Source organism: Arachis hypogaea, chromosome 15 (genome assembly GCF_003086295.3).
Source record: "Arachis hypogaea cultivar Tifrunner chromosome 15, arahy.Tifrunner.gnm2.J5K5, whole genome shotgun sequence".
In the NCBI taxonomy this organism is placed as follows: Eukaryota; Viridiplantae; Streptophyta; class Magnoliopsida; order Fabales; family Fabaceae; genus Arachis; species Arachis hypogaea.
In genome coordinates this window covers 20,140,318-20,156,569 of record NC_092050.1, presented here as the reverse complement: position 1 = coordinate 20,156,569, position 16,252 = coordinate 20,140,318, and positions in this window count along the sequence as shown.

Genomic DNA, 16,252 nt, shown 5'->3' with positions numbered 1-16,252 from the left:
ATCAAAATCTCAAAAAGCTGACATGCTGTAGAAATTCAGTTTTTTTTTTTATCAAAAACGTCAAATATGCATAACTTTTTCGTTAGAAATCATTTTTCAACCAAGCTTGAACCCTTGGAAAGATCATTGAATATACTTTCATAAAAATCTAATTTCATTGAATTTTCAACTCCGATGACCGAGTTACGGCCCATCGGAGTTGGCTAAAAAATCTACTTTCGCCAAAACTTAGGCATTTATCAAATTTGTACTTCCTCCAAAATCAAACCATTTGAACCTAAGCCAACGCGCCCAAAACAGTTAAAAAAATATATTTTATAAAAAATCGAACCTCTATTCCACCCATACCACCAACACTACTAAAATTCCCAAAATCCTTCGTCATCCAAAAATCAAGTTTTCAAGCCTATATTTGGAATAAAATGTTTCATATCCATCCCACTAACACACATATCTAGCCACTCATTTCCGTCCAAATCCAAACCTAATCAATTATTCAAACCATTTCAATCAACCACTCAACAATCCAACCAATTTTTGCATATTCAACACCAATTCCAATAATTACCAATCCAAGAATAATTCACACCAAATTCACACATTCTAATCCATCACACTTACCTAGGCTTACCTTTTATGGCCTCCGGTCCAAAATTCATTAATTCATCAACTCAATAGTTCATCAATTCATCAATTCACATTTTCAATAATCAAGCTCATACCACATTCTCACAACTCATAAACCACCAATCAGCAATCACCAAATCAAAATCAAAACCAACACTTCATCAATTACAACATTTAATTCCATCCAATCTTACAATTTAATCCTATTTCTAGGGTCATCTAGCTTAGGACTTCATGTCATATTACATGGTATTTAAATGAAACTTAAACCATATCTTAGCCAATTTTTCTTCAAGCTCAAAATCACCAAAAAGACCTCCTCCTCACAAGCTTTCAATTTCAACCACAAGAGTTCAACTCCAAGTAATCCAATTCACCAAATCAACTCCAATTTCAATCTAATACCATGCAATTACCAAAATCAAAAGTAGGGCTCAAAATTTCAACAAACCACAAGGATTTAGAGTTGCCTTACCTTGCCCACCAAATCTTGGGGTGGAACCCACTAATCACCTAAGTTAGATAATACCTAAACAACCAAAACCATGAAAATCTCAATCTAACAAAGCCAAAACTCGAATTTTTCATAGGGAAGAGAATGGGAGCAAGTAATTTCGAGTTTTTTTTACCGCTTTATTGAAATAGAATTGAAGAGATCAACAATATCTTTGTGTGACCATAAACGACTCGTCAATCGGAGTTCCGAATCAAAAGTTATGATCCAAAGAAAAAGATAATGAATAGTGAAGGAAGGGTTTCTTCTTCCTATCCTCACTTCAGGGCCTCCCTTCCTTTCTTTGATGATGAATGCATGAGGCTGAATGGCCTCTTAATTAGGCTTATATATGTTGGGTTTGGGCCCAACTTGAATCCAGTTCACGTTTTGGTTCGTTTGGCCTAATCTCAAGCCAAAATCTTTAAAATAAATGTCTGATTTTCTAGTTCAAATATTTTTATCTTCTCTAATTTATAAAATTCAAGTTCTTAACATCTATTTATTAATTAAATTTCCTACGCACCCTTTCACGATAGATCATATTTTTACGCTAAATTTTATTTGCTTCATTAAACTTTTTTAATTTAATATTTCTTATCACTTTCAACCTATTTCGAATTATTAAATTATTATTTTATTTTAATTAAATGATTAATTAATTTTTTTGTTCTTACACAATCATGCAAGAATGGAAAGGGGAAAGAATGTCGCGCTCGAAGAGATAGCACAACATGGTGAGGCCGTGAGGGTGACGGTGTGGTAAGCACTGAGCAGGAGTGGCCAGTGGTCAGTGGTGACTGGCAAGGGGGTATGGTACTGTGGCTGTGACTGTGACTGTGGAGTGTGGACACGCTATGGGAGTTTTGGATTTTTGGGACTGAGGTGGGGAGTTGGGGACGGCGCAGTGACTATAGAGAGAATGAAAGACATTTAATAAAGTAGGGTTAGGATTTTCAATAGGTAAAATTACTAAAAAGTCACTATTAAAAATAAATTAAGGATATTTAAGTAAATTCATGAATTCAGATAATTATCGAAGATGGGATGGGATCTCTGTGCCTGTCTCAAGGGAATTTTAGTCCCCATTTCTATTTCCATGGAAAAAAATTTTCACCTTTGAGTCCCATTCAGGACAATTTTTGCAAAATTTCCGCGTTTCAAAAAATTTTGACATCCTATAAGTATTGGGTTAGTCTTTATACACTTTTATATCTAAAATATTTCAGCAGTTATTACCTTGTAAGTATATTGTCTACTAAGTATATAGTTATCTGGAATAAATTTTTTGGTTCTCGTTCAATAAGTTTCGAAAGTACTTAATGTCTAAAACTCATTTGGTATTTTTATTGTATAAACTTATTCATTATTATTGTACCGGGTTGCTTTTATGTTTAAGTTTATGTTAATGTAAATAATTGAACACAAGCATATGTGTATTTTTCTGTTGACGGAATACAAATATTGGATACTACTCGTCAGGAGTGATTTCAAACTATTATTACATGTATTGATTAAGGAAAAGTATTGATAAATAATATATATTATGAATAATGTGAACAACGTTTTAAAAAATAAGGTATAATTGAAATTAATATTTAAATTTTTAATTAATTAAATAATTAATAACAAATTTCAAAATTTGAAAAATTAGGATTAGCATCTAAATATATTCACACTATGAACGGTTACTTCTAATTTTATTATAATTACCATTTTTTCCTCTTACGTCCACGAACAACTTATCGTCGTTACCGGATACATCCGGGGAGACGTAAAACACCACCGCCGTTACACGGCCCGTGAAACGCAAAACACCACCGCCGTTGCCCCGCTGTTGCCCTTCACCGCCGTGCCAACTTCTCCCCAACCGTTAGTTGAACACTACTACACTACATTCAATAACAACCGCGCTGGATTGGTAAACCTCTACCGGCATGGCTCCATGCTTACCATCGAATGCCAGAAGATCCAGGGCGCCCAGAACATCGTTGCCAAGCTCACCTCTCTCCCTTTCAACCAGTGCCTTCACTCCATCACTACTGTTGACTGCCAGCCCTCTTCCGCCGCCAGCGGTATGCTTGTCTTCGTCAGTGGCAACCTCTAGCTCACCACCCAACAACACGCCCTCAAGTTTAGCCACCCACTCTCTACCATCCCCATTCCACTCTCTCTCTCTCTCTCTCTCTCTCTCATTGCTTTGATGAGTTCCGTCCTTTCGTTTGCAGCCTCCTTGAGCTTAAGTTCTGTTATTCAATTATAGTCAATTTGGAATGATTATTTTAGTAGGCATACGGATAGTTATTTTAATTCTGATGTCGATGGTTATTTGATTAGGTTGGGTTTAGTTATATATAATTAAAATATATTAGATGTTCAATTCACTAGATATGCGGATGATTATTTTTATCCTTAAGTGGATGGTTATTTTCACTAGGAGTGAGCGACGCCGGTGACGGTGTGTGGCAAGCCAAGCAGCGACGGCGATGGCAGAGGATTTGGGGAAAAAGTTGGTGCTTTGGTAAATTAGGTATAATGAATGATTAAAATTTTTGAATTATTGAATGAGATTTTTTGGTTGAATAATTTGGGTGGAGTATTTTTTTAAGACTTTATTGGGCTAATAAATTTCTAGCCCATTGTTCACGTTCTTCAGATTCTCCATTGTTTACCTATCGGAGTCGGTTTGTTAATTGTGCATGCTTACATAAGAATTAACAGCTTTAATTACTTTATAAAATGTTTGCTAATATAATATTATCTCCTTGCTTTAGAACTATCTAACTTGGTTATATGTGAAATTCTATCTCATGTATTAAAATGAAATACAAGCATTGTTAATTGTTAAGTTTTGTTATCCTTTTTCTTACATGATTGATTATTATTTTTCTTCTTTAATCATAAGCTTTGATGTTTGAACTTGTTTATAAATTTTAACGAAAAATTATAGACAACTTATTATGTGAAATTGTAAAATTTTAAATTTTGTTATTTTATAAATTATTGAATTTAAATATTTAAAATTATATATTAAATTTTTTAAAAAATTAAAATTAAAATTTAAGTTTTCCATCGATTAATTCGCCAAAAGCTATTAATTTAATTATTAATAAATAATATGTTACTGTCGAATTTACCAGAAGATAAATTCAATGGTAACATACTCCAGAATTTCGTCAATTAAAAGTTTAACGGCAAACGAAAAAATCTATCGGTAAACAATTACCAGCGAAATTTTATCGTCTGATTTATTAGTCTACTGCTAAATCCAATGGTAAATAGATTCACTACAATAAAACCTAATTCCAGCGGCCATTTTGGGGCAGCGATCAAATAGAACCGCCGTCGCTGTAACCCCTAATTTCACATACCAGCGGTATAACGCAACCGCCTCTGAAGCACAAACCCGACAACGGCCGTCACGTTCGCTCCACGGTGGTTTATGAAATTCGCGCCATTACCTAATTAAACTGCCTAATTCCTCTTTCATTCGCACTTCTCGCTAGCTCCACTACCCACTACTATCCGACATTACCTCAATTTTTCATTCTTCCAAAACCTAACTCTGCGCCCAAAACCCCAATTGCAGTGAAAAGAAACTCTTCGAGCAAAACAAAAATCTGCAACAAATCACTACTTAAGAAAACTATACGCATTTATTCCTGTCCCTAGTAAGTTAATTGTGTTTTTCTTTGTTCTTTTCTGATTCAATTTATGCTTCTTCTAGTTAATAATCACTGATAACCCATTATCTTATTCTCTAGTTGTTTCTCCTTCTTATTCATCACTCTGAATGCACGAATTTCTCTCCTGGAAGCACAAATTTCTTCAATTTAAGGTTACTTTGTCTCTTTCTCTATTAGGATTTTCTTCCTTCTCTATTTTTCTTACGAACAATTTTTGATGGATAATTTAATGTGTAATTTTAGAAAGTGTTATATATAATATGATCACATAAGCTTTTGATTGAAAAATATTGATTAATTCTGTAGTTTCTCATACATTAAGATAGAGTGATGTTAGATATGGAAATATAATATTTTGTTGCAAGAATAATCCAAAAAATAATGAATTGAAATTGTGTAAGTGCAACAAAGCAAGTAACATGAGCATATACCTTCTGTGTTTGTTGTGGAGTTTGAGACGAGTGAGGGGACATTAATGTCAGAATGGGAGAGAGTAAGGTAAGAAATTGTGTAGCAGAGGAGAGACAAAATGAAGTGGAAAGAGGTAACAGTTACAAGATCCGTTTTTGTGGCAATTTGGCTTCGTGAATTGTTCCTTCTACTCCTATCAGTGCTTCATGCTTTTTTAATTTCTACAAATAATAATATAGTATATTAATTCATATTCTAATTATAGTTGGCCAAAAGGTCAGTCTTATAAGGTTTTTTATTATAAATAAAGCATGAATTAATACAATGTCGCACAAAACAAATAAGCATGTGATTACATTATCTTTGAAAGGTGATCTTATTCTGATGCTTTTTTGTTCATATCAGGAGTTCACAAGAGCTGGAGCATATGGAGCTACATGACAAAGAAGAAGACGACGAGCCAATTTTGTTCTAACTGATGAATGGAGAGAATTCTTTGCAAAAGCTGAAGCAAAAAGGGAACAAGGTTATCAAATTTATCCTCAGCACTCTCATATTAATACAAACTTTTAATATATATCTTCTTATATAGATACTTACGCAATGAAATGTAATGCAGTTTGTGTGTGTTGATATGTTTAAGATTATGTGTACTTTATTCTCAAATCTCAAGTGAACCTGTTAGAGTTGAGAAATTGAGCAAGTCATTCAGCCTACATACTGTTTCCTTTTTTATATTTGTCTCAAATATGTTTTTCAGTCAAAATCTACAAGCTGAAGTCAAGTGTAGTGTTGCTAAAATTGAAAAAATTGGATGGAAAGATTAGGACTAATGAACCCTTTATCACTAATGCACCTAGAGCATGTTTTATAATCTCTATAAACAATTTTTTGAAACAATCTAGTAGTTTGCTAAGGAAAAAGATAGATTTTGAAGTTGCGAAATAGTTTATAAGTATAAATATTTTTTTGAAGTTTATGATTGTAAGTAAAAGCTGGTTATTGTTTCAGAAATGTTGCTTTTACCAATGGATCCTAAGTACTAAAAAATGTAAGCAATCATAACCTTATCAGTGATTTCACCATACAAAAAGCAACATTTTTTTAATGGTCCAAACACAACATATTATCTTAAATCTCGAGTTAAAGTATCTAAACATTAATTAACTCCCGGATAATCAATTATATAACAAAGTGATTATGCAGATAAGTAATTGTTGAAACAATTTTTATCTTTTGGTTTCTCCAAACACATTCGGAATTCTTTGTTGATATCATATAGAGAAGAAGCAAGGCAAGAAGTAATACTGTAACAAAGAAAGCAACATCTTCTAAGAATTTCTTCCAAGAAAGCATCAGTAGATTCATATTCTAATTATTCTCGGATAAAAGGTCAATCTTATAAGGTTTTTTTTATTATTTATCTAGATTACATTATTCTCTTTAGATTTAAAGCCTAAGCCGATATATTCAGCCTAATACATAATTAGCTTTTTCTTATAAATATCAAAATCAATTATATATCCCTATTTTAATTTCAATTCCAAATACTTTGCTATGTATATAAATTATTGAAATTCAATCTTGGGATTTGACTAAATAATAAATCAATTTTAAGGACTTAACTCAAAGTAAATTAGTTAAGGTTGAACTTGCAAGTTTTGAATTCTAATAATTTAGATGAAAAAAGAAAAGAAAAAAAATGATATCTCAGTGGTTCGGCGGTTTGACAAGGACTACAAATATTGTGATCATCAATCGTTCAATAAGGATGAACTTAAATTGTAAAAAAAATGGCCCTTTTTATTTGTTATTTTGTTCAATTATTGCCTTGTCATTACCTTTTTAAAATCATTGATGAGGGAAAATATTATCAACAAGGTGAATACCACAATTTGGGTGCAAGTTGTTATGGTAGCATCAATGTGTATTGTCACACAATATTTTTTTTTGAAAGAAAAGCTCAACACTACAAGTGGAGCATAAAGACATCTGACCAGAAAAACAAACAAACAAACGAAACAAAGGAAAACAACAACCTAACTAGGAAGAAGGATAACCCATTGTCATCTCCAGCATAGCCATCAACAACAAAAGGGGTCTGCACCAATCCACTCCCTATAATTCATAAAGCACATGTTGATTATCTCTTCAACCCTTCTATCTTTATTCTGAAAAATTATTCTATTTCTTTCCAACCATATGTTCCAAATTATAGTACAAAAGTACACCATCTATCTCTTGCACTCCTCCTTCCTGATTGATAACTCAGTCCAGCTTAGGAAATGCTCCTTCAACGTACCCAGGTAAGACCATTGTCTACCCACATATGACATCCAAGCACACCAAACCTGCCAAGAAAATTACAGACGAGGAACAAGTGGAGCCCATTTTCAACACCTTCATTACACAAAGCACAAAATTTATCTTGTTGGTTGATGATTACAAGCCGTCCCAGTCTCTCTTTAGTGTTGATCCTGCCAGACAAAACAAACCAGACAAACAACTCCACTCTTGGAGGCACTAAACCTTTCCAAATAGACTTGGTGAAGCTGTAGCTTGTGACTTCCTCTGTGACCAATTCCGCTTGCAGCACCTGCACAAAAGAGTTAGTTGAAAAAATACCTTGATTATCATATTTCCAGACCACTCTATCCTCTCTACCATATGCAAGTTTAACCAGCCTTAACGTATCATGTAGCTGGTTCAGCATATCCAACTCCCATTAGAATAGTTCTCGCCTCCATAGGAAGTTCCAATTCCACTCAAACCCATCCCAAAATCCACAATTCCCTATCACTGATCCCCTTTGGTTTGAAATCGAGAATAGTCGTGGAAAATAATCTTTCAAGGAGCCTCCCATAAGCCGGATATCCTCACAGAATTTCGTGCATCTCCCATCGCCAACCTCCATAGACAACTCTGTGATTAACTTCTGTCTAACTTGTTGGTCCATGCCTTGTAATTGACAGATATCCTTCCACGGACCCCCCTTAACAGGTAGGGCTTGGCTGGACAGAAGCTCATTTGGATTCAGGTTATTACATGAGCATACCACCTTATTCCACAATGGGCATTCCTCCTTAGAAAAGTGCCACTACCACTTAAACAAAAGTGCGGTATTGCGTATCATAGCATCCCCAACTCCTAGACCGCCTAATTTTTAGGAGCCTGTACTACATCCCACTTAACCAGAGCCATAGCATTCCTCCCATCCTCCTTACTCCATAGAAATCTTCTCTGCAAAGATATCAGTTTTTCTGCTACACCTTTAGGCATCTTATACAAGCTCAGATAGTAAACCGGAAGGCTATTCAACACAGACTTGATGAGAACCAACTTACCGGCCTTATTGAGAGCCTTGGCTTTCCATAGACAAAATTTTTCCTCCACTTTGTCTATTATTGGCTTCCAGGTCTTTACCAGCCTCAGATTTGCTCCTAGTGAAATACCCAGATATTTGACTGGAAGAGAGGATGCCTTACAGCCCCGCACACTACACATTCCTTGTACCCACTGCTTTTCACAATTAATAGAAATCAAGCTAGATTTGTCGAAGTTGATGCTTAAACCTGACATTAGCTCAAAGTAGCGAAATAGCCTCCTGTAATTCTTGATAGTCTCTTCCTTAGGTGGGCAAAATAGTATAGTATCATCTGCAAACTGAAGATGAGACAGCTCGATGTGATCTCTACTAACCAACAGCGGAGCTATGCGAACATTTCTAACAGCCTCTCCAATCATCCTATGTAAGACATCCACCACGAGCACAAATAAGAATGGAGACAGGGGATCACCTTGTCGAAAGCTCCTTTCCATTTTGAATGGCTTAGAAGGCGAGCTGTTTATCAATACTGACATAGAGCACGTACTGATGCATTCCAGAACCCAACCCCTCCATCTTTGACTGAACCCTTTCTTTTGCAGGACAATGTCAACAAAACTCCACTTGACTCTATCGTATGCTTTCTGGAAGTCTAACTTTATTATTGCTGCTTGCTTCTTCTTCAGTTTGATCCACTGGACCGTTTCACACGCAATGAGGGCCCATCATGTATCTTCCGACCCTTGACAAAGGCACTCTGGGTCTCACCTACCAATCCTGGCATGACTGTTCGCATTCTCCTAACCAGCATCTTCGAGATTAGCTTATACACATACCCCACCATGCTAATCGGCCGCAGGTCTTTGATTTCCTTAACACCAGTAAACTTGGGGGCCAATGCCACCCAAGTGACATTAGCATCTGCCGAAAGCCTGGAGGATTGGAAGAAATCCATAACCGCTACAGTAAAATCAGCGCCAATTTCATCCCAACACTTTTGAATAAATTTCATATTGTAGCCATCACTACCTGGCGCCTTGGACGATTCACAATCCCAAACTACCTCTCTAACCTCCTCGGGTGTCGAAAACCTCTCTAGAGCCAATGCATTTTCCTCACTAATCATTTTTACCAAACCATCTCTGAATCCCAGCTTAGGAGACTTCTCTTGGTGATACAACTCCTTGTAAAACCCCCTAATGGCAAGCTTAATCCGAGCTTGATTCCTTATCAATCTTCTGTTGATAACCAGAGCATCGATCATGTTATTCCTCCTTCTCGCAGAAGTTAAATTGTGAAAGTATCTCGTGTTCTTATCCATATCTCTCGCATGCCTAAACCTCGACATCTGGTTCCAATGTAATTCTTTCCTCACATACCATTTCTCACAACGTGCCACTAGTGCCCGCCTTTTGCTTCCACCGTACCATCATACTCCCCATCACCCACCATATCATCTATCTTCTTGATCTCTTCCTCAAATTTCATGATTTTGTTGTCCATGTCAACAAACTTGTCTCTATGTCATCTTTTCAGCGAAATAGACAAAGCCTTCAGTTTATCCGTGAATTGTACCTCTCCTAACCCTCTCCATTCCTCCTTGACCAGCCTTAGAAAACCTTCATGTGTAAACCACGAGTCCAAACTTCAGAATGGTCTTGGTCCATCCCTAGGTCTCTTATCTTCCATAATTATAGGGCAATGATCTGACAGACCCCGTGGACCACCTCTCAATCGAGTCTCCGAAAACTCCTCAAGCCATTCTAAGTTAACCAGTGCTCTATCAATACGACTGCAGGACCGTTCTTGAAACCATGTAAACTTCCGGTCAGTAATCGGCAAGTCCACCAAACCCATGTTGTTTATCCAGCTCTTAAAATATTCCACTGACAAAGGTAAGCTATCAGAACCTCGCCTCTCCTCCACTTGTACAATTTCATTAAAGTCCCCCAAGAAGCAGCAGGGACACTGACACAGCCCAGCTACGTAACTCAACTCCTCCCACACAACAAGTTTCTCATCTCGAGTATGAGCACCATAAACTAAGAAAAACGCACAGTTAATATTATTCTCTGGTAAAACCCCCTCAACACACATCCATCTCTCGCCTTTATAGCAATTTCTCCTTTTAAACCAAACATCATCCCATATTAACAACAGACCTCCAGACGCTCCAATAGACTCTACATACTCTCACCCTGCATCATTTCCCCAAAGTTTCAACACATCAAATCTCGTTACTGTCTACCTTTTCGTCTCAACTACACCTAACATATTCAACCTGTGTTTTCTCCTGAGGTCTTTTACCATCCTACACTTTCCATCACCCTTTAGCCCCTTAACATTCCATGAACAAAAAATCATTTTAAAATATTATTACACACCTTTTTATGAGTTTTGGGCCTACTTCGTCTTGCCTTACTCTTCAGTTTTTCCATATGTTTTTTTCGCGCAATTTCTTCATTTTGTTCTTGTAGAATAGACATGATGTCGTCTTCTTCATCGTAAAGCAATGCTCCAGATTCCTTCGCTAACTCCCAAGTATTTATGTTTTCTATCCGCTGCTCTTCCAACCTTGAACAATTGTTGTCCCTATCCTCATCATCAAAACCGTTCCCTTCTTCCCGCAAGTAGCCTTCCCTATCACGAAATCTGCCACCAGAGATGTTAGTTTCTAGGCTTTTATTGGCTAAATCTTCTTTAACCTTACTGTTTTCAGAGCCGACTCCAACAATAAAACCATCATTAGCCCTTGTGTTTGCAGCCCCGTCCGCTTGCAGTCCCTCAACCAATATCACTGCCCCATCAACCCGTTCATAGTGTGAACCATTATTACAAACCCCCGCTAGCATATCAAAGTTCCCTCCTTCTACTTCTTGTTCACTGCCAGCGCCGCCCATAACCGGTGCACCACCGAAGGCGAGTTGCGTGGCTTCTCCCTACATCGACTTCCACTCTGGGTCGGCTCTGTCCTCGTGAGCAACTCTGCCGTCAGCAACCCTGGTGGCATGTGTACCCATCCTCGCCCCAACCCCTATCGCGCTGCTCAGTTGGCGCTGCGAGGCCACCCCATCGAAAAGCACCAGATGGCATCCTCCGTCACAGGTCTCTTCCTCAACAACCCTATCACACGCAGCCCCTAACGCATGAGGATTCACTAGCAACATGGGCACAATGGCTGACCCGGTACTTCTTCCGGATCCCTTGTCAACCAGACCCGGCTTGGAGTGACCCAGCCCAAGACAGCTTCCAACAGCGCCCTTCGTGGACCTTAATATGTTTGGGCCAGATTGGGCCACGTTACTAATATTATGTTTCTTGACAATAGAAGCCCTAATAGTGCATTGCTTATTACCATCATATTTTACCTCGCTCTCCAAGCCTTTATGATTACAATTATGGCACCACGAAATTGTACCCTCAGAATCAGCTTCATAACTCTCCTCAAATCCCACAAAATCTACGAATCGTTCCTTATCACCATAAATTGGTTGATACGTTATCAAATTACTTTGAATGTTTCTTGAATGCTCATAATTTCACTCGTTCAAAATTGATTCGGAATTTACCAACCTACCCTCCTCTTCAACCTCCTCCCGCAAAACTTCCGTGACTACTGATGCTGCCTGATCTCCGTTGGCTAGCAATTTTGTTAAACCTTCTGACCTTTTGACAATATCATCACACTCCCTTATTGATATGTCTTCACAATGATTCTTGTTGACTGCATCTTCCGTAGAGTTCTCCATGCTACAGCGCATACTATATGCTTCCTAGCCCACCTCTTTAACCAGTACATCAAAGCCACTAGTGCCTATTGTGATATGGATCCATTCCTTGATCACATCCATGACACATGTATCAATTAGTATACGACCAACTGATAAACCCATATTTCATGAGTTCTTTTGTGCTTAATTAGAGTGATTTATTCAACTCTTCACCTACTTATTCACATTAATTGCATGGTTTTACTTTCCCTTCCTTATTATGTCATATTGTGAAAAACATGTTTCCTAGGCTTTAAAATCAATTAATTTAATTACCTTTATTTCCATTCGATGCCGTGATTAGTGTGTTGAGTAGTTTCAGATTTTCTAAGGCAGAATGACTTAAAGGATGAAAAAGGAAACATACTAAAATAGAAGGAGGAAGCAAAACGGAGCTTTAAGGAAACTGGTATCCACGCGATCACATGGATGACGCGATCGCGTGCCAAGCACGAATCAGCAGCGACGCGGCCGCATGACTGACGCGACCGTGCGCCTTAAGCAGAACGCATATGACGCGGTCGCATGACTGACGCGACCGCGTGGCAAGGAAAGGCTTCAAATGACGCGACCGCGTGACCCACGCGGACGCGTGACAGGGGCCACGTATCAGAATTTACAGAATGCGCCCCCAGCGAATTCTGAAGCCCTTTTTGGCCCAAATCCAAGTACAGACAGCATAGACCAGAGGTTATAAAGTGTGGGAATGCATCCATTCAAAGGGAGCTCGCATATTTTACTTTTCAATGATTTAGATTTAGTTGAGAGGGAGATCTTCTCTCTCTCTTTTAGGATTTAGGATTTCTTCTTGTTTTAAGAGTAACTCTGGATCCCAGGTTTAATGTTCTTTTATTTTTAGTTTTATTTATTCCAACATTTGAATTGATTATTATAATTTGATTTATGAATTATTCCATGTCACAGATTGTTCTTTGAATTAATGATAATTGAGGAATTTTCAGTTTATGATTGTTCTCTTTGATTTAAGTTATCATTGCTTCCCATCTAAGGACGATTTTATTATTTCAGCAATTTTACTTTTTCCCCTTTTGGTTCTGGTTAAGAATTCAGTAACTCAACAGTTATTAATCTCAATATAATTGATAATCGTTATCTTGCTAATTGAGTTGAACTTAAGTAATCCCAACCTTTTCTTAGGAAATAAATAGGATTCAAAGGTCAATTTAATTAGTCCATTGACTTTCCTTTGCCCTAGTAAAGGTTGACCAAGTGGAGTTTAGATTCAACTTTTATTATAGTTGAGAGAGATAACTACGTTGGATCTCCAACTTCTCTTACCTTGCCAAAAGTCTGCTTTACAGTATTTATTTATTTTAATTGCCATTTACTTTACTTGTCATTTAAATTACTTGCTTCTCATCTTCTAAACCCCGATTACAACCTTTATAGCCAATAATAAGAACATACTTCCTCGCAGTTCCTTGAGAAGACGACCCGAGGTTTGAATACTCGGTTAACAATTTTTAAGGGGTTTGTTACTTGTGACACCCAAAACGTTTGTACGAAGGGATTTTTGTCAGTTTAGAGACTATATCTACAACGCGACTATTTTTATGACATTCTTTACTGGCAAAAATCCTAACGTCAAAATGGCGCCGTTGCCGGGGAACTGCTAACGTGTGCCTTATTATTGGTTATTGTAAATATTTTTCTTTTGCTTGTTTATTTATTTTTGTTTTTCTTTTTTATCTTTATTTGCTACTATGAACTCTCACCCCCCTCGCTTTGAGTTTGGTTCTAATATTGTTAAAGGAAATAGAAGTTACAGCAGGAATGTGCATCAAGGTCAGACCAATCAAGGATGGATGGAACCAAGAGGATCTAATCAATCCTTTTGGCAGCAACACCCTCCGAGATATCCTGGACAAAGACCATTCTACCGTGCATACCCAGCTGAAAGACATGGTGGACAACCTTGTAACTACCAACAAGTCCCACCCCGTGCATATGAACCATCCTTTCAACATAACCTCGAACCACCACACTCACAAGCTTCTCTTCACCATTCGCCATCATATGATCCTTCCTTACCCCAATACCAATCCAATCGTTCCCAATCATCACCACTTTCCTTTGTATCATATCCAAGTCCGGCAAACTGCGAAGCAAAGGATCGCCTAAAAGAAACAGTAATTAAATTTCAAACAACCATTCAACAACTGGAGCAAGCACTAATTCAATGGGCCACTAAGCACTCAAATATACAAGGATCAACCACAGCTCAATGTGGACAGCCCGATGAAGAGCGTAGCATGAAAGAAATACTAGAGACTCCAGTGGACAAGACAGAGAATGAATTCGTACTAGAACAAGTGGAAGAAGCTGTCATTGTTCAAGAAGAAGAGTTGGTTGAAGATCTAGGAGATGCTGAGCTTCCTTGGGAATCCAGAATTGAGAAAAACTCCGTCCAAGATGCTACAGTTGATGCTAAGGAGGATACCGTACAATCTCCAAGGTAAGTCGTTTACGAAGAATCAGACGGAATAATCCAAGAAGCAAATTTCCTTGATGATGATAGTCACAAGTCTAGTTCTCCTAGTGATGAACTTGCGTCCGCAAGTGAATTCTCTGAAATCGAAGAATCTTCCCCAAGTGAATATGAGGATGATGCAGAGGTAGATTTCTCTCAACCTCCAATCTATGACTCAAGTGATGAGGAAGACACCGAAGACTTTGACCAGGACACAGATACAATTGAAGATCTTTGCAAAGAAGTGGAGGAATTCACAGAAGAGCACGAGGAAACGGAACTTGCAGAACCACCAAAAACACCTATCCCAAGGCCATTACCACCTAATACAAGCTTCAAGTGGGTACAATCCTTAACTTATAATTTTACTTATTCACTTGAATATGGTTTGCTTAAAACAGATGGCCAACTTAGAGCTCTCTGCGGCTTTAAGAGTAAAAGGGAATTGGCTCGTACTCAGAGCTGGTGCACCAGGTTCAATAAGGTTCCACGCTTCACCTCGAAGTACACAGATTGGTATCATGCTCAATTGCATGGATCACGGAGAACGTTTGGTCACCACGGTGAGATTCTACTTTTTAACCCGCCCAAATGGAAACTTACAAATCAAAACGGAGGCGGATCTAAAAACACAGCTTGGGATCATGGATTATATTCTGACATTCGTCATCCCGGGAGGCTGAATATCTGTTTGAAGCTGCTCAGAAGCTTTACATCCCTAGTTTGGGACCCCGGAGGCTATTGGCATTCCAAGCACTGGTGGAAATTTTTGGACGAATTTAAACATAAGCCACCATAACAGGATACTCTTCCAATGTCCAACTTAAGGACTTTAACTAAAAGTGCTAGGTGGGAGACAACCCACCATGGTATGGTCGCTTCTTTTTCAATTTATTTCTTGTTAATTGCTTTCATTTTTTTTCCTTTTTCATTTTAATTTATTAAACCTGGAATCATGCATGGCATTCATGTTAATCATTGCATTCTGCATTTTTCATGCATTAAAAAAAATGGTTGCACGACGCGACCGCATACCTCATGCGATCGCGTCATATCGCGAAAAACACCACCCATGCGACCGCGTCACCCACGCGGCCGCGTGATATATATATATATATATATATATATATATATATATCGGCGTAAGGATCCAACGAACAGAAAGTTGGGCTGGAATCGTGCGGCTCTTGTGCGTTTCGCACAAATTAGCCCACGCGATCGCATGTCCCATGCGATCGCGTCACTTACCCAATACCAATCCCACGTGACCGCGTGAGCGACGCGATCGCGTCGCATGGATTGCATATCACCCCAAAAGGAGACAGAGAGTTGCGCTGAAACGGCGCTGGAGTCGTGCGTTAAGCACGAATTCTAGCGACGCGATCGCGTCACCCCTCTTTCCCCCACCTCTCATGCGATCGCGCGACCCACGCGATCGCGTTCCCCCCA